General features: G+C 41.4%; 1 protein-coding gene across 1 annotated transcript in view; it reads right to left on the bottom strand.

The window, feature by feature from the left end:
• Gucy1a1 (guanylate cyclase 1 soluble subunit alpha 1) overlaps positions 1–14,252 on the bottom strand; it is a 56,697-nt gene extending 42,445 nt beyond the window's left edge. The window contains exon 1 of the mRNA XM_032898194.1: positions 13,991–14,252. The gene's annotated coding sequence lies outside the window, so the exon portion shown is untranslated. The remainder of the gene's footprint in view (positions 1–13,990) is intronic.
• Between the last annotated feature and the right edge of the window lie 10,115 nt (positions 14,253–24,367).

The following is a 24,367-nucleotide window of genomic DNA, read 5'->3' as shown; positions in this document are numbered from 1 at the left end:
ATGTATTTTTTCAATTTTGCATGTTTATTCAAGAGGAATATGAATGTATATTCAAATATAGATTTATATGTAAATGCTCATATTGGCTTTATTTGTGGTTTTAGGCTGAGCCATCTCTCCAGCCCTCCAGCTTTATTTGTAAGAGTGAAAACTTGAAAGTGCTTCTGAGGCCCATCCCTGAGTAACTGCATAAAAGAAACACTGTGAGGCCACACATGGATGGGACACCACTCCAAGGATGCACCTGAGGCTGAATAGACGCATTTCAAAATCATTAATGTGATCACTGGCATACTAGAGGACAAACTGTAAAATTGGTTTTATGTAAAACATGGAAACTAAAACAAATCTGCAAAAGCATAAGGCAGAATTCTAGCTGCCTGAGACAGAGGCGAGGGGAAGGATGAATTGAGAAATTACCCAAGAAAATGGTCAAGGTTCTGGAAGGGTCTGTTATCAGGATTTTAGCCACTGCTTCCCAGGTATACCTAGACATCCGTGCAGTTTGTTGTACATATATTCTGTATTATGATTCTATTGACAACAATAACAATTCCCAGAACTCAAGAACTCAAAGGAATATGTGATCGCCAGGTAACAGGCTGCTTCCTGGCTCCCACTCCTCACGGCAACCTCCTGCCTCTGATCAAGGCAGCATAGAAGAGCTGGCATGTGAGTGGGCTCTGCAGGCTCAGGTCTCTCATGCTGGACACAAGCAGCAGAATGGTCAAAACTATGTTCCTTGCAACACACTGATCTAAAATGCTTTCTGTAGCGACCTTTCCTCTGAGTCCAGGGAAGCTTTCCAGACCCTATGACACGCAATGACATCGTCGTTCTAACAGCGTTTATGGCCGTGTTGAATTTTCTTCCCTAGGCCTAGTGTATGCATTCGAGATTAGCACAGTTCATCCTCAGAGGATCCACACACATGTCCAAATTGACACACTTCACAATCATTACCACCATGCACAGGAGAGGATAAACTGTAAAATTGTTTTTATGTAAAATATGCATACTACAATAGTAGTTCTGATCTCCTTGCTTCTGTTTTTACATGCTTTAATCCCCTAATAGTCATTAACTAATGCTTATCATTATCTATTTAATTAACATGAATATTTTGTAATCCTGAATCTTTCTTGTAGTTACCTGTAGACACAAGAGGCAACTATACATTGTTTTGGGGAATGTTCAGATCATTTTAACATTTCCAAATTTAAGGTTTCTCACTTAAAACAGTATCTTCATGTTTAATATTTATATGGATTTAAAGGAAATCTATTTCTTATAATGAAGTTTGTAGTTGTGACTTAGAAAGAAGATACTGAAAATACCCTTAATCTAAAGCCCTAGTACTTCTATCTGCCATGACTGGTAGCTTCATAACACTTTAAATTCCTATGAGACAGCAATGGAATAATCAATTTAGCTCCTTGGTACTGAGAAATGGATCACATTGCCATGAAAATCTATAATTTTCAACACCTTTACGGTTTCCATTGGGCTAGCATGTTACACGACAAAACTGCATCACATCAGGCAAGTGGGAAGGTTCAGAGAGCCTGGCAGAGTTTAGGGTACCGAGATCGTCATGGATCACACTGCATAGCGGCTTTTGGAAATTAGCATATCTTGAGCGTCACCAGAAGTGTGTGAAACTATGATGTATGAGTACACACCAACATGCTCTTTTCATGCATGTGTCAGGATAACGGTTAATTTTTCGTATCTTCCCAAGAAAATGATCTTTATTTGTTCAGTAAATAAAAGCATATGGTTTTTTATTTCAAATAATCATATAACGTGATTGTGGATTCTTTTAACCAAATTTATAGTCACTATTTAGAAGTTGTATGTTCTAAGTTTACATTTCAGTAACTTTGTAGGCTATCATGTGAGTTAAGTGTCACAGTAACTCAGTGTGTCTGAATACAGCATTTTCACACACGGAGGCTCTCCACTTTATAGCAGACTTTTCCCCAAAGCCCAAAGAGTCCATTACCCCACCCATTCTTCTGGACCTGTCTTTGATGGCATCTCTACCCATGCTTCCCTTAGAATTTCCCATCGGTCCCGTCACTCATACATTTTTCCATTATTATCTATTCAGTCATCCCCAGATCTCACCCACACTTGTCAGTCAGCCAGCCACCGTTACATTCTAGGGAATCGAATTTCAGAAATTTAGAACAAAACCGCGGACCACACCCTTAAGGCAAAGGTTGCATGTGGATACTTTGGCCACACAGATTCAGCTCAGTGTATGCCATGACAGGCTGTGATGGTGACGTCAGAAGCTTGCACTGAAACTTTCCTGTCGCATTGGAGGTCTCTTTCTGAAAGCATGCATAAGTGGAGCTTATATGCTTATATAATACAAGTAGGAAACACGGGAGTGGAGAAATCAAGAGAGAAGTTTTCAGGATAAAATATTGTCAGTGGGTCAAATACAGAGATCTAGAAAGAAAGAAGAATGTGATTAAAGCCCACAGCTTAGGAAATTGGCTGATTGATCTGAAGCAAGAGGAAGAACAAGGCAAGATGGCAGGGACAGCAGTGTGGCCCTTATGTTATCAGCTTGAACTTTTGATGAATTTTTAATCTCATTTAAAATGGTGCCAAAGGCCTGGCATAGGACAGAACATGTTGAGATTTGTGTTCCCTGAACCAAGTGTCATTTATCAAGGAGGGTTCATGCAGCTATAGCCATACAGAATTTACTGTGTAAAACTTGACTGAGGAACAACTGCTTATAATATCTGGTATGAAATAAAATACCTTGCATGATAATCATAGAAGTACCTAATCTGGCTTATTCTGGTTTGTGATAATTAAACCTTTGAAAGGCTGATGAGGAAAAATGTCCTAGCCATTCCCAGTAATGAAGACATTTGAAGGTAGCACCAAAATGAAGCTACTCTCCTCAGCACCTTCCATGTGTGCACGCATCATGTTCCCCAGCCCACCCTGTCTGCGCCTGCCTTTCATACCTATGCCCCACATGCTGGATCCTTCATGTGTTTTCATTCATTAACTTTCCTTTAATTTTAACAGACTTTGCCCACATGCCATGGTTTTGGTTGAAGTCAGCTGGCAATTGCTCCAAGGCTAGCAAAGCAGTTCTGGATAAAATTTTTCCTGTGGAAGCCTAGAGGCACATTCGTAAAAGACAACATATACCCAAAGGCTAAAGGTAGGACTAGGAGGGCAGAAACTGGGTGAAGAAGAGGACCCCCATGTATGGACTTATTCTCGGTCATGCCTACGAGTGAACTGAAGGTGGTTAGAGATTTAAGTCAAATGGAACCTTATGATGGAGGAGGATGGAGAAAGGAAGATTTGGGGACTTCAGTTAAGATGATTTGCTTTTCAAGTAAGATGCAAACTCGATCAGGAAATGCCACCACTCTCTCCCAAACACTACAGAATGTTTAACATAAGGCAGCGAGCGCATCTAGGGCATAAGAATTACTCTAAAGCCATTCACTAGAGAAAGACTCAAAAATAGACACTGTGCCACATTCAATTACTACTTGGTGTCCAAGTGAGCAAGGAAGGGTGCCACCTCTAATTAGCAAATCTTACAAGACATTTTTAAATGTCTTAAAGAATCCTGGTCTGTGTCAATCACATTTACAAACATATACAGCCAATCCGGTGTAAAAAGGTCTTGTTTTAAGTTATCCTGGAATGTCCTAGCACTTGAGAAACAGAGGCTTGAGTTCAAGCCAGCTTGGGTTACAGAGTGAATTGGAGGCTAGCATGGTCAGCTTAGCAAGGCACTGTCTCCAATGAGAACAGAACCAAGGGGACATTGTGTAGGCAGATTTAAATGTCATCATCTCTGGTGCTGATCTCTTTATTGCTTCTATCCACACCTCCTCCCGTACTGCATGTACAACCTTCTCCATGGTTTACACAGTCAGATTCTTTTATGAAGCTTCATGATTACAAATGCACAGCTTCAGAGATTACCTTCGCCAAGGAAATACTGAAATTCCTTGTTCAGTGCTGTATGTTTTTTTTTTTTTTTTTTTTGCAATCAGCAAGAGGGTTTATTGAAAACACAGGTACCTGCGGGCACACAGTCTCTTGGGAGGACTTGCTAGCCCAGCAGCTCCAGCATGGGGCTTTTATAGGGTTTGGGGAAGCAGAAGCAGATGCTTAATTACGGGGATTGGTGGATTTAAACAAGGCATATAGACATGTTCACATATGATTGGTTATTTCACAAGATGAGGTAATAAGGTATTGCTACACACATTGGCAGGTTTGAATCATATTCGAATGAGGTTGTAACATGGTAAAAGAGTACGTGCGGGCTGGGACGTCCTGAATGTCGGGGGGCTAGGGACTTATCCCTCCCTGCCAGATCCGGTACTCCTAGTCTGTTCTGTATTCCTTTCCTTTTATGCTCTGTTAGTTTTAACGGTGACTCGGCCCTAGGTATCTGGGCGTGCCTGGTGTTCAGTGCTGTATGAACCCAATACTATAATCCCATTGGTCGACAGGGAACCATTTTAAGAGACTTCTCAGATTCTTGAAATCATTAATACTCAAATTAGTACATGCTTGTTATTTTGACTCTATGTACCTACATATCGAATGATAACATTCAATTTCTAAACTGAACAGAGCAAAGGATAGGAATTATTATGTTATAATAGAATCTATAATAATACATTGCCATAGATATTATAGAAAAATTAAGGTTTGTTTATTTTTGGAATTTTCTACTTAATACTTTCAGAAATCAGAACCACAGAAATCAAAACCACAGATAAGAAGACTACTGTAATATATATTTAACTGCTTCTAAGGAAGCATTTCTGAGGCTGCAGTTTGTGACTGGTGACTGAGACTAAGCAGCTAGCAATTTGTGTCTGTGTGAGTGTGTGAATGTGTGTGTGTGTGTGTAAATGTGTGTGTAAATGTGTGTGTGAATGTGTGTGTGTGAATGTGTGTGTGAATGTGAATGTGTGTGTGAATGTGTGTGAGTGTGTGTGTGTGTGAATGTGTGTGTGAATGTGTGTGTGAATGTGTATGTGTGTGTGTGAATGTGTGTGAGTGGTTGTGAATGTGTGAGTGTGTGAATGTGTGTGTGTGAGTGTGTGTGAATGTGTGTGAATGTGTGTGAATGTGTGTGTGTGAATGTGTGTGTGAGTGTGTGTGTGAGTGTGTGTGTGTGTGTGAGTGTGTGTGTGAATGTGTGTGTGTGTGAATGTGTGTTTGAGTGTGTGTGTGTGTGTGTGTGAATGTGTGAATGTTTGTGTGTGTATTTAGATTAGAAAAATAAACATCCTTAACACAATCATGCAGAATTCGAGTCGAGGTTTTTTACTATTTTGAAGACACACAACATCCAGCAAGGCTTGACTGTTTGCCTCCCCACCACTTCGTCTCAGCCCGATGGTATTTGTACTTAGGGATCTTTGGAGTCCTTCATGAATGAAAACGTTGTAGTCTGTGACTATTTCTTATAGTATGGTAAGAGGACAGAAACAGCATGTTAAGATATCAGACAATATTATGATTAATTCCGAAAATAAATGTAGAATTGTGAAGACTAGAGTTGATTTAAGAATGTGTAGTCGAAACTGATATGTGCACCTTAACACCCACCCCCAACTTTAAACAAGCATAGCACAGTTCAACATTATCTAATGAAGAAATGCTCTGCCTAGCATCCTGCTCTTGTGCTCTAACCCCTTCTTATCTTGAGTGCCTTGCACAAAAGGACTCTGAGATAATCTCGTGGCTCCAGCAGACCAAATCACAGCACACATTTTACTGTGTGCTTATGAGACATTCAGCATTTCTCCTAAGAGTGCAAAAACTGGGGACTCAAGCTAACATCCCCCAACCAAATCATCCTAACAGGGCAAAGACGAATTCAAATATCATTATAATATAGTAAGGGAGTGTACAGAGAAAGTACAGGGTGTTGTGAGAATGTGTCCAAGACATTCAATTCAGAACTGGGCAACAGGAAAGCTGAATCTGTGAAGCCCAAGTCAGTGTGGCTCTTCCAATATTAGAGCAAGAAGAAGGGTAAACACCAGAAGAGAGGAAGCAGAAATGCTCTCTCCTAAGGAAGAGGTTCCACCAGGCAGCGATACGCAGCTGTAGCTACTCTAAGGACATGAGCTAGGGCTAGGCCAGTTCAGTAAGACCTTGTCTCAAAAGAAAATGAGTTGTGATTTGCAAAATGCCTGTGCTACTCCCCCGGCCCAATACTTTGATCATGCCCATTCGCCTACTCCCTGTAGTGCCTCTTGCCCAGGCCTCTGCCTGGCACACATTCCCTAGTGCTCTAAAATATAAGCCCTGTGGATCCTGTGGAACCCAATCCCCCGGCCTTGTCCTGGATTGTCCTTGGAACTCGTTCCTCAGTTTTTCCACTGCAGAGCTGTCTCCCATCTCAGTTCTTTAGAACCCATTAAAACTGCCACACACGTATCAAGCTACTCGTTAAGGGCTGACATGTATAATTTGGAGACTATTTCTTGCTTTCGCTAGCTGCCATGTGCAGACTTTAAATTCCTTCCAATCAAGGCCTGTGTCATCAATGTGGTTGTGTCTCCCCGGTGACAAGCATAATCTGTAATAAACTTTATTGAGTGAGGAACAAAAGAGCGGCTGGTCCTCTAAGAAGGGCACCATAAATTACAAAGCATGAAAATGAACCAAAGCTTTTAAAACTTACAATAACAAAGATTGTCTTTTGATTTCTGTTACAGATGACTAGATAAAGCAATAATGATGGCATTTTTATTAGATGTGAGAAAAGTGTTCTGCCTTCAAGGAGACAAAGAAGGTCAAATGGTACTACATCCTCAGACAGTCTGTGTGACTCCACTCGGAGCCACAGCTTGTTAATATTGAGACAAAAGGTAGAATAAGAAATATATTATTTGGGTTATGCGATGTGATAAAACCTTCTAAGTGAATTTAAGTCTAAAGAAGAGTGAAAAAATTGCACTACAGAGTACTAACAGGATTTGTGGGTAAGGTAATGAAATTGTCCATTTATTTGATACATTGATAATGAAATTGCTAATGTGTTTTTAAAAAATACAATGGTGGTGCATTTGGGTGGGGCAAGTGTGATCATAACATCCTGGAAGCTGAGGCAGGGGGATCATGAGTTCTAGGTCATTAGTTCTGATACAGTTTACTATATCAGAAGATCATGTCTCCATATAGGAACCGGGAGAGGGGAGGAAGAAAAACAGGGAGGAAACAAATACAAAGTTGCTACTTTGTATGAGAATGAGAAATCCAGCCAGTGCCTTGACTTTCAAAATTGTTTGTTGCTGACTCTGACCCAGAGAGCTCAACATTAACACCAGACATGATTCCAGAACGATTCTTAAAATCATATTATTTAAGTGTGAAATGTGACATCCTGTTTACAGGTCATTATAGTTTAACCCAGTGTTATTGCTTTTGCCTTTTGATAAAAGATGGTTATTATCAATTCTGCCAAAAGTGGAAAAAGATTCCAGCCATGAATATGACCAGGTTTGACTGTCCTTGTAAACTTTTGGATCATTCAAAGAATGCATACTCTAAAAAAAGAAAGGCAGCAGCCTTAGTAACCTGCAAGACTGTCTTTCTTGTAAGAGGATCAATTCACTGATGACCCTGAAACAGAAAGAAAGATCAAGGATCATGTTAATGGTCCTTCCTACTCTTAATTCTATAGTTACTTGGATAAACTATATACTGACAAAATCTGTTACTGCCTTTACGGAGAGAACTGTTTAATCTATGTCATCAGATTGGAATTCAAAGAGACCCTGACATTTCTTTTGATCTACCAAAGAAAAACCCATTCGAATGATCCTTACAATAATTTGACAAAAGTGACCTCAATCTTTCTAATGGAAATTAGTAAATATGCTTTCCAACTAAGAATAAAGTTAAATATATTTGTGCTAAGTAGCTAAGTATGTGTTTTAATTCTTAAACTAAACCAGGTATACTAGCAACCCACCTCTAACACAAGCCCTAGGTACTTCGAAGAGGAACATTGAAAGTTCAAGGCCATAGGGAGTCCAAATCAGGCAGTCAGACATACAATCGAGGGAAAGTAAGGTATTTGTAAAAGAATATGCAAAAGAGATGTGGGAGAATCAGTAATACAGTAAGAATGTGAAATAAAAATGAGACAGAGAGAACAAAGTAAAGAAGAGAGGAAAGAGGAAAGGAAAGGGAAGGAAAGAGAAATGGAGACAGAGATACATGGACTTACAATACAGCATCCTGTGGAGATGAACCAGTCCACTGATAGCATTACCCCAGTCTTCACATGTGTGTGTGCTCAGCTGTGAGAACTACACTTACTTCAAAGCCAAAAGTTCATTCAAGGGAGAGATTTCTCTATATCGAAGAGCCTCTCCACCAATCAATATGAATGAATGGAAATCACTGAATATTAACTCAGAAATTACACTATTACACATAAAGGAATGTTTACTCAAAAGGCAAAAGTAAAGAAATACTAAAAGCTGTGCAATATGTCATTTCATGCAAGAAAACAGTCTTTATGTTCAAAACTGGCCTTCCAAAAAAAGACCAACTTAAAGGAGACTTACAGTAATTTGTCAAAAGTCACCTCAATATTACTAACAAATTAGGAAATATCATCACTGAGAAAGACTGAGAGTTATCTGAACAGACTAAGAAAACTGGTAAAAATCTAAAACATGTACTATGTATAGATAATAGGTACAGAGTAAATCAAGAAGAAAATCTAACTTCACAGCCTTGTCAACATTAAAAAAACAAAACAAAACAAAACAAAACAGTGATACCCATTATGTATCCATTCATCTAAAGGCAAAGAAAACAAGTCAGTTGGTGGTCAAGCAGTAGAGTTACTCCTCTAGCTGCATCTACGGCAAGCAAGACTTTAAAACAGATACTTCAAGAAAGTTGACAGTCCGTTGAGTCTTCTGGGAAAGATTTGAGAGTTGAGCAAAGTTGAAATTAGAGTCTAATATGAGTCGGTAAAAATAGGAAACATTTAGAAAAAGAGAAGAATGGGAAAGAAAGACATCAAGTGGTTTTAAGCTAGGAAAGCTTTTGGGAAGACAAGCAGATTTGCTCAAAAAAAAAAAAAAGACTAAGGATCTCTTGAGATTTCTTTAGTTGAGGCTTCAAGTGATGAGAACCACAGGAGACTGAACTTGATGGTCCTTTAAGAGAGTAGAAGAGGTTAAGGTCAAGGCTAAATATAGCGCAATCACATTAGTAGATACTGAGTGAAGCCCTGACCACAGAGGACGGCTGGAAAGCAGCGCGTAACGCCTCCCTTAGCCTGGATTATAAGGAAGAGGAAATGCTCAGAAGGTCAGTGCGTGCTGCCAGGGGAGATGGGACACAAGCAGGGTGGGTACAATTGGTGACAGAAATGATCGACCGGGGGTTGTGAACGTGCAGAATAACCTACATAAAAGCACAGAAGGGCACCAGCATGGTCATGCTCGGAACAATCCACCCAAGTGCTCCCAAAACAAGTACTGTGCTCTACATGATGTTCTTGAGTCACACAACCGTAGGCATGAGACACAAAGTACCTTAACTCAGCGCCAGCAAACTGCAGCTCATTAGACACCTACTGTGCGCCATGCAAGGCTTTGTGACTCCGCTGAGGCTGCCCAGAGACGCAGATACTGAAACAGACATCTTCAGTGTGGTGGAGTGAAATGGAAAGGTTACAAAGCTAAGGTGGCCACGGGGAGAAAGTGGGAGTTTCCCCACCTGCTTTTCAACCTTCATCTCTTGTTGACTTTTTGCTAATCCTTGCTATGTAGGAGTAGTTGGTAAGAGAGTCAGAGCTAAGTTCCATTTTATAGAAAGAAAAGTCTGTTTTAACAAAAGATTAATACTAGATGGAAAGCATGCTTGGCTAGGGAGCTTAGTAACCACAGGCACGGGCTAGGGGAAGTGCAAGCCTGCTGACCTAGACTAACAGAATATATATATATATATATATATATATATATATATATATATATATATATCCAAAATATTCTGAAGAAAAATAAAAGAATAAGAGAGCTCATGAGATGGCTCAGTAGGTAAAAGTTCTTGAAACAACAGCCGACCTGTTTGATCCCAGGACTCACATAGCAGGAGATAACCAGGTACCTGAAAGTTATCCTCTGGCTTCCACATGCCTGTCATGGTATGAACACGCCCACACACTCACATGCCTATGGACACGCACACATCCACAAAATAGATAAGTTGAAAACAGAAATTATAAAGAAAATGAGAATCAGGTAGGATACAGGATGGACAAGAAAGCATCCCAGCCTCCACTAAATTGAATGATTCAAAATTGTAGGTCAACAAAAGAGCTCAAGGTGGCTAAAAGCTCTTGTGGCATGGTAAGAGGACAACAGCTAATGAAACTGCTGTTCAGATATTCAACAGAGGCTGGACCTAGACAGCCTGGAAGAACAATCGTGGTCATAATGGATGTCTAGAATAAGAGACAATCCCTTCTACAAATGTGCAGAAACATAATAAGTAGGATGCCTGAGGAAAGTCTCTTGGGCAAACATCTCTAATCAAGTGGCACAAAAATAGTTCCGTAAAAGTTGGACATCCTCCCAAAGCAAAGGAAAACAAACTATTTCCCTGTGCATCTGACACTGAAAATAATTCTAAAACATCATTTACCACAATTCCCCTGTCTCCATCAATAACAGATTTTGGCTAGTTTTGTCCAAATATTACTCTACGTTTCTATTTCCTGTCACTTAAGGAGACTCATTCTTAAAGCTAATTTGGTGTTTATTCCTTGAAGACTCACTAGAGACTTGAGGGGGTGCTAATTTAATCATATTAAACTAACTTGTAGACAAAAATCAATATTCACCCCTACCCCAGACACAGACTAACTAGTGCCAGCAAATTGAAATAAGAGAATTCATGTATCTTTCATGGTTTCTGACTCAATCCAGTGTTCCATGGTTTCAATTGTTCAATCAAAGAGGTTTCTTAAGTCTGAAAATATCTATGACAAATTATTGAAATTTTAATCCTCTAAGTATTCTACTGATCCATTACTCATAACAGTATAATTTAGTGTCATCACTTAAGCTTGTAGTGAAGTCTACACATTAAAACAACTTTTCAGAATGTCTTGAAACAAGATTTCCTAATAAGCCATAGTTATGAGACACCAGCACTAAGTACTGTGAATTATTTCCCATTGCTGGATATAAATCATAACTCCATATTTCCTTCCTCATGCTCAAATGGCAGGAGATAATCATGTGTTTTACCTGAATGCGTACAATAGGTTCTTTATGAGGCTGTTTTTGTGTCATGAATTATGTGACACCATAGCAAGCAAAACTGCTTTACATTTCAGTGAGAAAAACTTTTACTTTCTGTCACAAACTAGGAAGATCTTACTGTGCAAGGAGAAACAAAAAGTATCCATGGACCCACCCCACACTGCTATTAAGTAAATGTTACAGAACTAAACTTGCGAGTGAGACATTTAATACTTTACTTATGAGACCATTTCTTATAATTTTTATTAGTTTATTTAGTCTACAAAGCAGGGGACCTTATTGTGACTTTTCATGTACGTGTACGTGTATACCATATATTGTTCTGAGTTGCCTCCTGCCCTCCCCATCTTGTGGGTCTCCTCTTTCCCCATAAGAGGAGGTTTGTAGTTTCTCCGTGTGTTTGCCCATCTTAAAGATCCAGTTGTCCTTCTTTGTCTCCACCCCTCCTCTCTCTGGCTCCTTCCCTCCCTTCTCACAATCCTTTCACACATATGCCTTTCCAAGTCTAAGCTCTACATATGAGAATGTCTGTTATTTGCCTTATGGATGTACACTTCCATTCATTTCAATGAAGATGTCATAATTCCACTCCACTCTACAGAGGAACAAATGTGTAACTATCCATCACGCACACCCCGGCATGGTCTTTATCCACTCACTTGTTGCTAGGCACTAGACTGGCTCCATATCTTGGCTTCTGGGTCTAGTACTTATCCCTGCAGTGGGCTGACACAGACTCTTTCCTGTAAATACCTGACGGAGTTCAGCTCCATCATGTGGTAGTTCTTTTGGTAGATATTGTGAGGCACCGCCATCCTGACTTCCACAGTAGCTTCCCACGTTTACATTTCGCCAGGTAGTGTATACAGATTCCTCACCCTCCCCCGCCTCAGCAGCTCTTGAAATGTTTAACTATTGTAGCACTACTCTTAAAGTCTTCTGCTAGTCTGTGTCCACACACTTCGTGTACAGAGGCTAAGATTTGGACCAGAAAATGTTCGGCTCACGGGTCTTAACTTCGCTCGTTATTTTGCTACGGGGTTCTAAATGTCTCGATACTGCAGCGGAATTTGTTCCATCTCCCTGAAAGTGCAACAGCTCAAATATTTGGGAATAGTTTCTAAGACTACAAGACTCCTCCAATAAATCCATGGGCCAGGCCATTTAATAATTGACCAAAAGCAAAATCCTAGAGTCGCTTCGGAACTCTAGACAGTTTCATATTATCATCCTTCGCCGGCTTTGATTACTGCTTTAATAGAGTACCTGACCTGATCCTTCCTGAAGGGGAAAACATTCCAGTCTAAAAACAACAGATTGCTCTTTCGTTATAAACAAAAACTCAAAACTGCTTATCGTTAAGTGTCTCCAAGACCATGCAACAGAAAGGTGGACGCTGCCTCTACTAAGCCCGGTGCTTGTCCGAACATAGACAAGAATTATTTTGAGGCCGATGATCCTAAGTAACCATTATGAAAATTTAAATGAAGGTATTCTATTTTCCATTCAACCGAGCAAGATGTATGCAATCACTTCTGTGAGTGAGTTGGATAACCATCTGATTTACCTCAGAAGATGTAAGGGGCTTATTAAATGCAAAACGAAGGAACAACTGTGAATCTCCGAATGCAAAAGAAAGGCGCAGGAAACCCATGCTCTGGAATCATGTGACCATACTCTGATGCAGCCTCTCACACAAAAGTCACTTAGAGACAACACTGAGGACCCGGAACAGGCTGTCCACTCAGATAGACCCTGGACAAAGTTGTGAAGCCTGGTAACTGCCTTCCAATGCATCAGACTAATTACAAGAGAAAGGCAGCTAAGGAGCAGTCAGGCTCACGCAACCTGGTGTGCAGTCACACTTTGCTGAGGTCCCAGCAGCCGCTGGAACTTTGCAGTTTGCATACCCTGGGGTTTTGAGCGGCTTATCCATGGTGGGGATAGGAAAGCCCACATGGGGCCACAAGCTGGACTCTCTAGGCGTCCTGCATTGGTGCGAGGGAGGGAGGCAACCCAGCTGCTCAGGGCTGGAGGCCCAGCGTGGGAGACAGTCGCCCACGCCTTGCATGCCCCCACTGAGGGCCCACAGTGACAAGCCAGAGCTGCTCTTGCCGACCGCGATCCCTCCCGGGAGTCCCTTCCTTGCTTCTCTCTAGCGTGGGAAAAGTGATATTGCTTCCCAAGCATGAACAAGATCCCGGGAGGGTGTGGGAAAGGATTTAGCCAAGACTCGGCAGAGGGCCATATGCCCCGGCGGCCCGGGCCAGCGAGGGCACCGCTATCACTTACTCAGTGGCTTCCAGACCTGGGGACCGCGGTTCCCGACCTCCTGGAGCTGCCAAGCACACCCCGCAGAGCACAACCCCACTGGATCACAGAGGAAGGGCGGCGGCGTTGGCATGGACCGAGAGGTGACGCTGGAGTCGCACCTGTCGGTCCCGAGCGGATTCACCCAGGGCAGTCAAGGCCACGCCGCGCACACCCTGGTCAACCAGCGCCAGGGGCGCGGCTGAACCCACGGAACATCCCCAGAGCCGGTTCCCACCATGCTGCAAACAGCCACTTCTCGCCTTTGTTTTTCCCCGCCATGACCCAAAGAATTCTTGCCTGTCTCTTCTCTACCACACAGGACCTCTTTCCACGTCTCCGTGCCATGCATGCCTTACCCCCTTCTCCAGTCCCCGAACAGTAGAAAAGCAAGCAGCTGAGCAAACCCACCATGATGAGGTCACCGGAGGCCAGGGGCATCGGGCGCAGGTGTCTTCGCTCTGTGGACTCCCCGGGCTGAGCACTGCTGCTCTTCGCCTTGGGGTCGGGCTGGCAGGCACTGGAGGAGGACCGCCTGGAAGGCTGTGTGTGAGAACCCCGCTGCTCCGAGTCCCTCCCACTCCTCCCAGGCTCAGCTCCTGAGAACTGAGTCCTGCTCCCCGCCCAATCGCTGTCCTCCAAACCACCAAAGCCAGACACACACACACAGCAGGGAAGGGGACAAGGAAGAGAAAACAAAGGAGAGACTCTAGGAAAAGTTGGCACGTTAAAAACAAAAACCTTTTCTCTCGTTCTAGCTGGTGCAGACCAACTGTAGCTTCCTTAATTTGAAACTCAAACCATGGTGGGGAGGTTTTTCTCTCCTCCCTTGGCTTTGGTGGCCTGGCTTTTAGCTTTGAGGCTAATCTACTCTGTTCGAAGGTAATTTTGTGGTCACAGAAATATTATTTCTTTTGTGTAAGGTCTTGCTTCTATTTGGTTCACTACACTCAGCCCTATATGCTGTTAATACACGTGTGTGTGCATCTCTGTTCTTTTATTTTTTCCAAGTCATCCGTACACACACATATGTACATACACATTTATGTACACACACACACACACACACACACACACACACACACACACACACACACACACTCCAGTTACTCCTGGTATCTTTTCAGTCCTTCAAGTTCAAGAAGTCTGAGGCAGAGTTCTCTTGACATGTCTACTTCCTGACTCGTCATCGACTCTGGTCTCACTGAGGCTCCCCACATATGAAAACATGTTTCTTCCAATGTTGCCTACGACATAGGAAACAACGTATAAGAATCGACCTAAAGAACGGATGGAAGTAGGTAGAAACAGAATTAGTTAGAAATGCCAAGAAAGCCAGCTACAGGATCCAGGGAAACTTTGGCCTTAAGATCCAACAAAACCTCCTAGCTCCTTTGCTGGTTATAATTTGGGTTTTGTTGTTATTGTCATTTCATAAACTTCTTTTACTCCCAAATCAATTCATGAACTTCTCTCAGGTCAGTAGGGAAAAATAATCTATCCTCAGACCATGAACATAAGACTCAGAAGGAAACAAAAACGGGACTCATGGTGAAAAGGAGCCAACCCTATCAGTTTTAAAGTAAAAAAAATATATTCAGAGGAGGAGGGACATCACTGTGACAGATAAAATATTTCTGAAAAAGTGGCGTCAGTGTGAAGATTCCTTTATTTTTGGAAGAAGGGAATGTGGAAGGAACTGCTTGTTGCCAGCAGAGGAAACTGAATAAAGGTCCATAGGCAGGTGGCAGGGTGGCAGTGTGGTGGCCAGGAGATAAGGTGGGGTTCAAGGTGAGTAAAGTGCAGGAGGATGCAGAAGGCACCAGGTATTGTCTCTGCTGTGCTGTGGGTTCATATAGAGCCACCTGTGCTACCCTTCTACACTGATGTCCCTATTTCCCATAGTGCAGGACTAGGATTTTCTGTCAACTTTTTCTCTTCGAAGGCTTTCCAAGTAGTAAGGATTGTTAAGAGAGAAAGAGAAATGGAATTTACCATGTGAGAGTATGTGTGGGTGTGGGCGTGTGTGGTGGGGGTGGGGCGTGCAAGTCAGGGACTCTAACAACAAATAGGAACATAGAAACGTCATGGAGTTTAACATAAATGCTAACAAATACAGTTTTTCAGTGCAAAGTGAGCCTTCTATACCCTCCTTGCCCCTTTGCAAAGATGTCAATAATTTAAGTAGACCCATTATAAGCAGTAAGTACATAATTATGTATTTGTGAATATATTCAAATACTTCAAAAGTTCACAGTTTACACTGGCTATTGCAACGGCAGAGAAGTTCATGGTGATGACCTTTGGCCTGGTTAAGTTTCTGCATTTTTCCCATAAGTTCTTAATAATGTAGCTTAATGAAAAAATTAGAATTTAAACAAATAAAGGTTCATAGAAATCAAGCAGTGAATCTGTCCAGTCCCGAGTTTTTCTGAGAGGGGAAACTTTAGTTCTAATTTCATTGTTTGTAATGGATTTGTTTATATTATTTATATCGCCTGGCTTTAATTTTGATAGATCATACACATTTAAACACTCACCAACTTCTAATTTCCTGTGCTTTTGGAAGTTTATGTCTTTAAAATATCACCTAACGGGGTTCTGAATTTTATTCAACTCTGTTAGATGTACACTGATTTCATGCCTCATTTTGTGGATTTGTTTCTTCTTCCTCATTCTCAGCAGATTGGCTAATGGCTTGTCAATCTCACTGTCTTTTACAAAGAACTCTTGTCTGGTTGATTTTGTGTGTTGTTCTTTAAGTCTCAGTTTCATTCCAAATTCTATTCCTATTTCCTCACCATCTATTATTTCTTGCCATCTACTGGGCTTGACACTGATTTCTTGTTGCTTTTCAAGAGCCTTGAGCTGTATCATATGTTGTTTTTTTGATCTCCTCTCTCTCTCTCTCTCTCTGTCTCTGTCTCTCTCTCTCTCTCTCTCTCTCTCTCTCTCTCTCTCTCTCTCTCTCTCTCTCTCTCTCTCTCTCTCTCTCTCTCTCTCTCTCAGCATTAGTTCTCCTTCTAAGAACTATTGAGGTTCCTGTCAGTTCTGCCTTGGCAGTGTTCTGCAGATTCTGTTAGGTTGTTGGTCCCTCATTTTCATTTCGCTCTAGGATTTTTAAGTTTCTTCTCTGATTTCCTGAGTGACCCACTATTTATTTTAAAAAAAGTATCAAGTCTCCCAGGATTTCTGTGGTTTCTGTAGTTTCTCTTGTTGAACCACAAAATCCTATGAATGTGATTTCCTTTTCAAAATAAGAATAGAGTGAAAGGGAACAGAGGATGCAGATGAAGTTTTACCACAATGCCTATATGGATCCCATATAATTGTAAGGATCCTTATAAAGAAAGGAGACAGGAATATCTGGGTCCTACTCAGTCAGCTGGAGTGAAACTGTGGGGAAAGGGCTTCACATGTGGTTTCCAGCCTGGAGAATGGGAAGGAGCTTATCCAAAAGGGAAAAAGGAAGATTATTCCATCTTGGATTGTCCAGAAAGAGGTGATGCCCCCTTGCCACCTAATTTCAGTCTCATCAGTTGGCAACTCCAGGCTTTGTAAAGCACTATTAGGAGTTATTTGTTGTGACAACAGAGAGGAAATTCATGGAGGATTTTGATAGTATGGCAAGAGGGCAGTAATTGAACAAATATATGTCTTTGGAAGTAGGTAATAGAGGAGTCTGGACGAATTTTGTCTACTATAGCTTTTGAAAAAGTCTAGATCTTTGTCAATAATAGTTTCAAAAGAAGTACAAACATAAATATTGGTCATGATCTCAGGTAATAATCATGGTGGAATTAAAACCTGTCAGGTTGGAAAATACATAAATCATTATGAACAAACTGTGGATAAACAGATAAAGGGAGAATTACTTGTGGATGGAAACAGCACTGGGTGAAGTGTTAAGGGAGACTTTCCGGGGGGAACACCCCCCTACACAATGGTAAGAAGCCCAGACATTGGAACAGCATAGATGTGTGGCCATATGATGCTGCATGTTTAACAGAGATTTCTCAGCTGAGTCTGGAAGTTTTGTGCTTATTATCTCTTTCTTCGTGTTGAAGTGCATGAGAAAAGTGGGCTGAAGTGAGGACTGTTAAACAACATGGAACTAGAAAATTCAAAAAGTCCTGTCCGCGTGTGTGTGTGTGTGTGTGTGTGTGTGTGTGTGTGTGTGTGTGTGTGTGTGTGAAGAAAGAGACAGATGGACAGGGAGAAAGAGTGGGAAAGATAGACAGATATGTGGGTCAGAGAGAGAGAGAGAGAGAGAGAATATAGAATATTTGTGTGTGATGTATGCATATGCCCAGAGGCCAGAGGAGGACATCAGGTAGCTGTATTTGATGCTGTCTACTTTATTCCATTAAGATAAGGTCAGTGATCAGCAATACCCAGTGAGAGTCCTGTTCATGCTTTTATATGTGGGCTCTTGGAATTTGAACTCAGGTCTTCATGGTAGGTCCATAAGATATTCCTCATAAATAAAAGTTAACTAGTTTTAAAGCAAGAATTCAGCAAAGTAAACCCATGATGTCTATGAGAAAGAATAAAGAAAGTCTATGAGTAAATACCTATAGTTAGGGTCTTATTTTAAGTGGACTACTCATTTCCTTGTTTTTCAATAATGCTTTCTCCCTCTAGCCTGGTCACTCTTACCCAAGCCTTACACACACACACACACACACACACACACACACACACGAGTCTTATCTCCACTCCAGTTTTATTTTAATTTATTCTTAATTAGATTTATTTATTAAAATTTTGTATTTTACCTGCAAATACGTATGTGCACCACATGCAAGCTTGGTGTCCTCAGAGGTCAATAGAGGGCATTGAATCTCCTGGGATTGGAGTTACAGATAGTTGTGAGCCACTGTGTGGGCGTTGAGAATAAAACCTGGGTTCTCAGCTATAATAACAATCTTAAACACTGGTCCGTCTCTCCAGCACTTATTTATATTTATGGTGCTGCAGATCGATTGAAAGGTCTCATATACACAAAGCAAGACTCTGCCACTAAATCATATGCTATGCTCTTTACTTTTCTACTTTGTAAATGAGAGATCAGTGCCAGCTTCCAACATAGAGAGTAGCAAAATAATGAGCAAATGGTTCCTTTACTGTGGCTCAAACATTTTAATTGTCAAAAGAATTATGCCAGCTAATATTGTAGGATATTAATTACATGCAAGCACCATTGAAACCAAACAGTGTTTATAAATGCTGTGAATAGATTAATAGGAAAGATTTATATTAAAAATTTATCTCTAAAAAATCATAGTTATGACCTCACCTTTAAAAATAACTGAGATATAGAGATGTTAATTATGTTCTCCAAATCACAGAGAGCAAGTGGGAAAATCAGGCTCATACTCAAGTACTCTGAGGAAAATGAGCACACAGGCAAGTCATGTTAAAGAGTTCTTATAAAGTATCAGAATAAAAGTCTCCAGTCCGGCTTGATAAATCATGTTTCTAAGGTAGACACCAGGAAACTGCTTCTTGACAAACATCATAATTTTGATAGCCAACTTTCAAGACAGAAAAGCAATCACATCAAGCAGGTTCTTGGGCAGAGGCACACTGAGGACAGATTTCTGTCCCAGGGCAGAATCACAATGACAGTATGCCCCATTATTTGAACTCAGCAATTCTTTGTTTGCTATTAGTTTGAGTTACCAATTGATCAGTGAGGAACATCAATCAAAACGTAATAGGCTGATAGTGATAGAATGGTTCAATGAATAAGATACACTTTGGATCCTCTTAAAGGTCATGTGTCAAAGTCTGGTCCCCAGTGTGGTACTGCTCAGAAGTCATAAGTAGAATTAGCATAATGCAAAGTGTCTACTTAGGTCACTCTGTGGGTGCCCTCCAAGGGGATAGTCAGAAACCCAACCTCTTTATTTTCCTCATACTTCCTGGCCATGAGGTAAACAGGGTTTTTTCTGCTACATTCTCCTACTATTAGAGACAGCCTTCATCTAAAACAACATGACCAACCAATTGTGGAATGTGGCTTCCAATCTGTGAGCCAAAAAGAGCAGTTGCTTTAGCAGAATGTGGAGTAGGGATAAGGTGGAGAGGGGTGAGAAGGAGGGAGGAAAGAAGGGAAGGATAGAAGGAGGGAGAGAGGGAGGGAAGGAGGGAGGGAGGAAAGAAGGGAAGGAAGGAAGGAGGGAGGAGGGAAGGAAGGAGGGAGGGAGGGGGGGGGGGAGGAGAGAGGGAGGGGGGAAGGAAGGAGGGAGGAAAAGAAGGGAAGGATAGAAGGAGGAGAGAGGGGGGAAGGAAGGAGGGAGGAAAGAAGGGAAGGATAGAAGGAGGGACAAAGGGGGGAAGGAAGGAGGGAGGAAAGAAGGGAAGGATAGAAGGAGGGAGAGAGGGAGGGAAGGAAGGAGGGAGGAAAGAAGGGAAGGATAGAAGGAGGGAGAGAGGGGAGGAAGGAGGGAGGAAGGAGGGAAGGAGGAAAGGATAGAAGGAGGGGAGAGAAGAAGGGAAGGAGGGAGGGAGGAGGAGGGGAGGGAGGGAGGAGGGAGGAGGGAGGGAGGAAAGTAGTTTATCGAAGCAATTAGGGCAAAGCATCCTAAGCATATGCAGCAGACTGCTTGGAGAGTGCGTGCTCAGGGTATGATAGGTCACTCCAGCTTTTCAAATGTTGTAAAAGTTGCCATTCTAACTTCCTTTCTTGGAAAGACTTATTTTAAAAACTGTTGATTAAATACGTCTGTTTAGAGAGTTGAGTGCTCTTTATACCCTCTATTTCTGGACATCGGATGCATAATCAACCCCAAACTTCCTGACACTGAGTCTCCAGAGAATCTTGTTAGTGGTAGAACTGGCTATTTGAGGAGGTTTTGAATAGCTGGATTGAAATAGAGTTGAAAGTCACAGCTCTAAGCTGAAAATATAGCTCATTACTGGATTACTTATCTAGCATTTCTAAGTAAGGTCTTAGGATTGGTCCTAAATACTCTAAAAAGGAAAACAAAAGAATAATAAAAAAATTTACAGTATTACGAGACTATCACTTTTCAGAAAGATACATCGCTTTTTTTTTTTTTAGAAGAATACATTTCCTTAAATTTGATAATCTTAAATATGAATGTCTCTTCAGGAGATTAAATCCAGGGCCTTACGCATTCCAGCCAAATGCCTTACCTATAGAGTTATATCCCCACTCTTTAAAACATTATTTTTACTATTTTTATTTCTGTGTTTGTACTTGGGTGGGTGCCGGGAAATGTCCGTGTGTGAGGGCCTGTGGAGAACAGAAGTGGAGGCTTGATCCTCCCTTCCGGTTGGAGTTGCAGGTGGTTGTTAGCCGCGTGAATGTGGGCCTTTCACTGGAAACGCTAAACTTTGTTAACCATTGAGTATTCCTATAGCCTTCCCCATTCTTTATTCTTTCACCTTTTTAAACGTCATTCTCTAATACATTACATCCCAACTGCAGTTTCTCCTCCCATTTGGCTCTCCCATTCCCTAACACTCTCTTTCCCTCCACCCACCACACCCCTTCCCTGGCCCACTCCTCCTCCATTTCCCTTGAGAAAGAACAGGCCTCCTAAGAATATCAATCAAAGTTGGCATATCAGGTTGCAGGAAGACTAGGCACCCCCCACACCCACACATTAAGACTGAAAGAGGAAACACAGTAGGAGAAAAAGGGTCCCACAAGAGTCAGAGAGAGTCCCTACTCCACTCTTAGGAGTCCCACAAGAAAACCACCTTACACAACTCTGTAAGATACACACAGAGGGCCCAGTTCAGACCCATGCAGGCTCTCTGGTTGGTGGTTAAATCTCTGTGAGCCCCTTGGAGGGCAGATGAGTTGATTCTATGGGTTTTCCCGTGTTGTTTTTGGCTACCTTTGTTCCTACAATCCTTCTTCAACTTCTCTTCCACAAGATTCTCTAAGCTTTGCCTAATGTTTGGCTGTGGTTCTCTGTATCTGTTTCTGTCAGTTCAGGATGAAGTCTCTCTGATGACAATTGGGCTAGTCACCAATTTATAATTGTGGCAGAACGCCATCAGGAATCATTTAGGAATTATTTCATTGACTCTTTTTACTTCAGTCATGCTTGGTTCTATCATAGTTCTCTGACCTGTCCAGTTTCTGTGTCCTGGCCCTCCAAGCACTCTGTGGCATGGGCTTTCAAACTGGAGCAGTCATTGCCTGATCACTCCACACATCCTGCACCACCATTACCTTAGCACATCTTAACAGCAGGACAGACTGTAGTTTGAAGGTTTTGTGACTGTGTTGGTGTCCTAGTCCCTCCACTGGACACCTCAACTGAGTAAAGGACATGGCCTGTCAGGCTTTGCTTTTCACAATACTAGGAGTCTTAGCTAGGTTCCTCCTCATAGATTCCTCAGAGTTCCCTTTGCACTAAGCTTCTACCTCGCCCCTGAAATGCTGCCCTATTTTGGTTGTCTCTCTTAGAACTTTCTCTTTCCATCCTACTCCTGCCTGATCCCTTCTGTTCTCATCTCTATCCACCCCAACTCCACCCTCATTATCTATTTTATTTCCTCTTCCCAGGGAGATTCATGGTAGTCTCCCCTTGAGCCATCCGAGTTACTTAGCCTCTCTGTCTGTGGAATGTAGCATGATTTTACTTTACAGCTAATATTCCCATATCACTGAGTACATACTGTGTTTGTCTCTCTGGGTCTGAGTTACCTCACTCAGGATGATTATTTTTATTTTAGCTCCATCCATTTTTCTGTAAACCATGACTTTTCTTTTTAACAGTTGGGTATTACTCTATTGAGCAAATGTACATTTTTTTCATCCATGTTTTGGTTGAGAGGTGTCTAGTTTGTTTCAAGTTTCTGTTTATTATGAATAAAACTGTTATGAACATAGTTGAGCAAGTGTCCTTGTAGTAGGTTAGAGCATCCTTTGGGACTATGCCCAGGAGTGATATAGCTGGGTCTTGTGGTAGATGAATTCAGAATTTTCTGAGAAACCACTATGTTGACTTCCAAAATGGCTGTGCACTCCTACCAGCAGCAGAGGAGCGCTCCACTTGCTCCAGATCCTGGCTAGCATGAGCTGTCACTGGTGTTATTGATCGTAGCCATTCTGACGGTATAAGATAAAATCTCAAAGGAGTTCTGATTTACGTTTCCCTTGTGGCTAAGGACGTTGAACGTTTCTTTAAGTGCTTCTCAGCCATTTGTGATTCCTCTGTTGAAAACTCCCTCTTTAGATCTGTATCCCCGAAGGAAATCCAGGGAAATAAATAAATACATCTCTTAAAGAAAGCCAAGAAAGAAAGAACAAACAGCTGAAAGAAATAAATAAAACTATTCAACACCTACCTGGCCATGGAAATAGGAGCAACAAAGAAAACACAAACTGAGGGAAGCATGGAGATGGGAAATCTAGGTGATCAAACAGGAACTACTACAGACACATGTATCACTCACAGAATATAAGGGATCAAAGAGAGAATCTCCAGTGTTGAAACTCTGCTGGAAGAAATCGATACATCAGTCAAAAAATGTTAAATCTAAAAAAATTCCTGACACAAAACTTCACATAAAACATCCAGGGAATCTGAGACACTAGGAAAAGACCAATTCTAAGAATAATAGGAATAGAGAAGGGGAAGAATCCCTCTTTACTTTTTAAAGAAATGTCCTAAGGTCAGACGAGGAAAGAAAGACTGACTTATGCAGTATGCAGATGTTTCAAGGGTATCAAGATCAATGACAGCATATTTTAATCAGTTAACGGTCATCTCATTTTAATATGGTACAAGGAAAGAGGCTTCTGGGTTTTTTTTTATATTATACTTTTAGAAGGATAATATGTGGTCTGAGAAAAATAACATAGCTGTAATAGACACATTGTAGGAGTAAGAAATGGGGACTGTCATTATTTCCTCAGAGTGCTCACCAACCAACGATATTTTCATTAATGTACATAATTGGATTCTTTTAGAAACATCGAATGGGTAGGTGTTGATTCTACTTTTGAGTCTCACTTTTCTTGAGAAACCATGCTGAGTCTTTGATCATAACACCCATTTTTTCAGGGGTGTTGCTTTCTCTGGGTCTCAGACTACAAAAACATCCAGGAAAAGTCAAGGTCTTCGGTCTTCCAGTTAGAGTCTCACCAATAGGACCAAAAGGCACATCCTGTGCCACGGTTGAAAGATAAAGTGATTCAAGGATCACGGTAAAGAGAACTGTATTTTGACATTAAAAAAATTGGAAATTGTGCAATGGAAGACTTGTTAGAATCTCATCTTATGAAAATGACAGTTATGACTGCTGTGCTCCTATTTAGGAAATACTTAGTTTAAACAGCTGAAAATACCACCTGAGGGAAATAGCATTTCACCAAATCTCTCCCTTACTATTTTTTTAAGCGACGCCTGTTTTGCTCTGATTTTAAATTGAACACAAGATTTGTAATATGTAGCAAAATTCTTCCCAAAAGTACATACTAAAAAAAAGCAGATTAAAAACTAAATATGCTTTTGAGGTTTAGCATGACTGTGTGTCTAGAAGCAAGTTGAGACTAGACTCAGTGAGAAAAAAAGGTATCACTGTAGAGCCAGTGGTCCAACTGGCAACGTCTCTTCTATTACTGGGCCTTGTGGGCTAAGTAAGACCCGGAGACCAGACAGAAGAGACCGCAGATACAACTAGCCACACCCAGGTAGTCACAGCACACCAATAGAAGCCACATGGAGTGAGGGACAGGGAGAGAG

The sequence above is a fragment of the Rattus rattus genome, chromosome 3 (genome assembly GCF_011064425.1).
Source record: "Rattus rattus isolate New Zealand chromosome 3, Rrattus_CSIRO_v1, whole genome shotgun sequence".
In the NCBI taxonomy this organism is placed as follows: Eukaryota; Metazoa; Chordata; class Mammalia; order Rodentia; family Muridae; genus Rattus; species Rattus rattus.
This window is presented reverse-complemented; position numbering and strand designations above follow the sequence as displayed.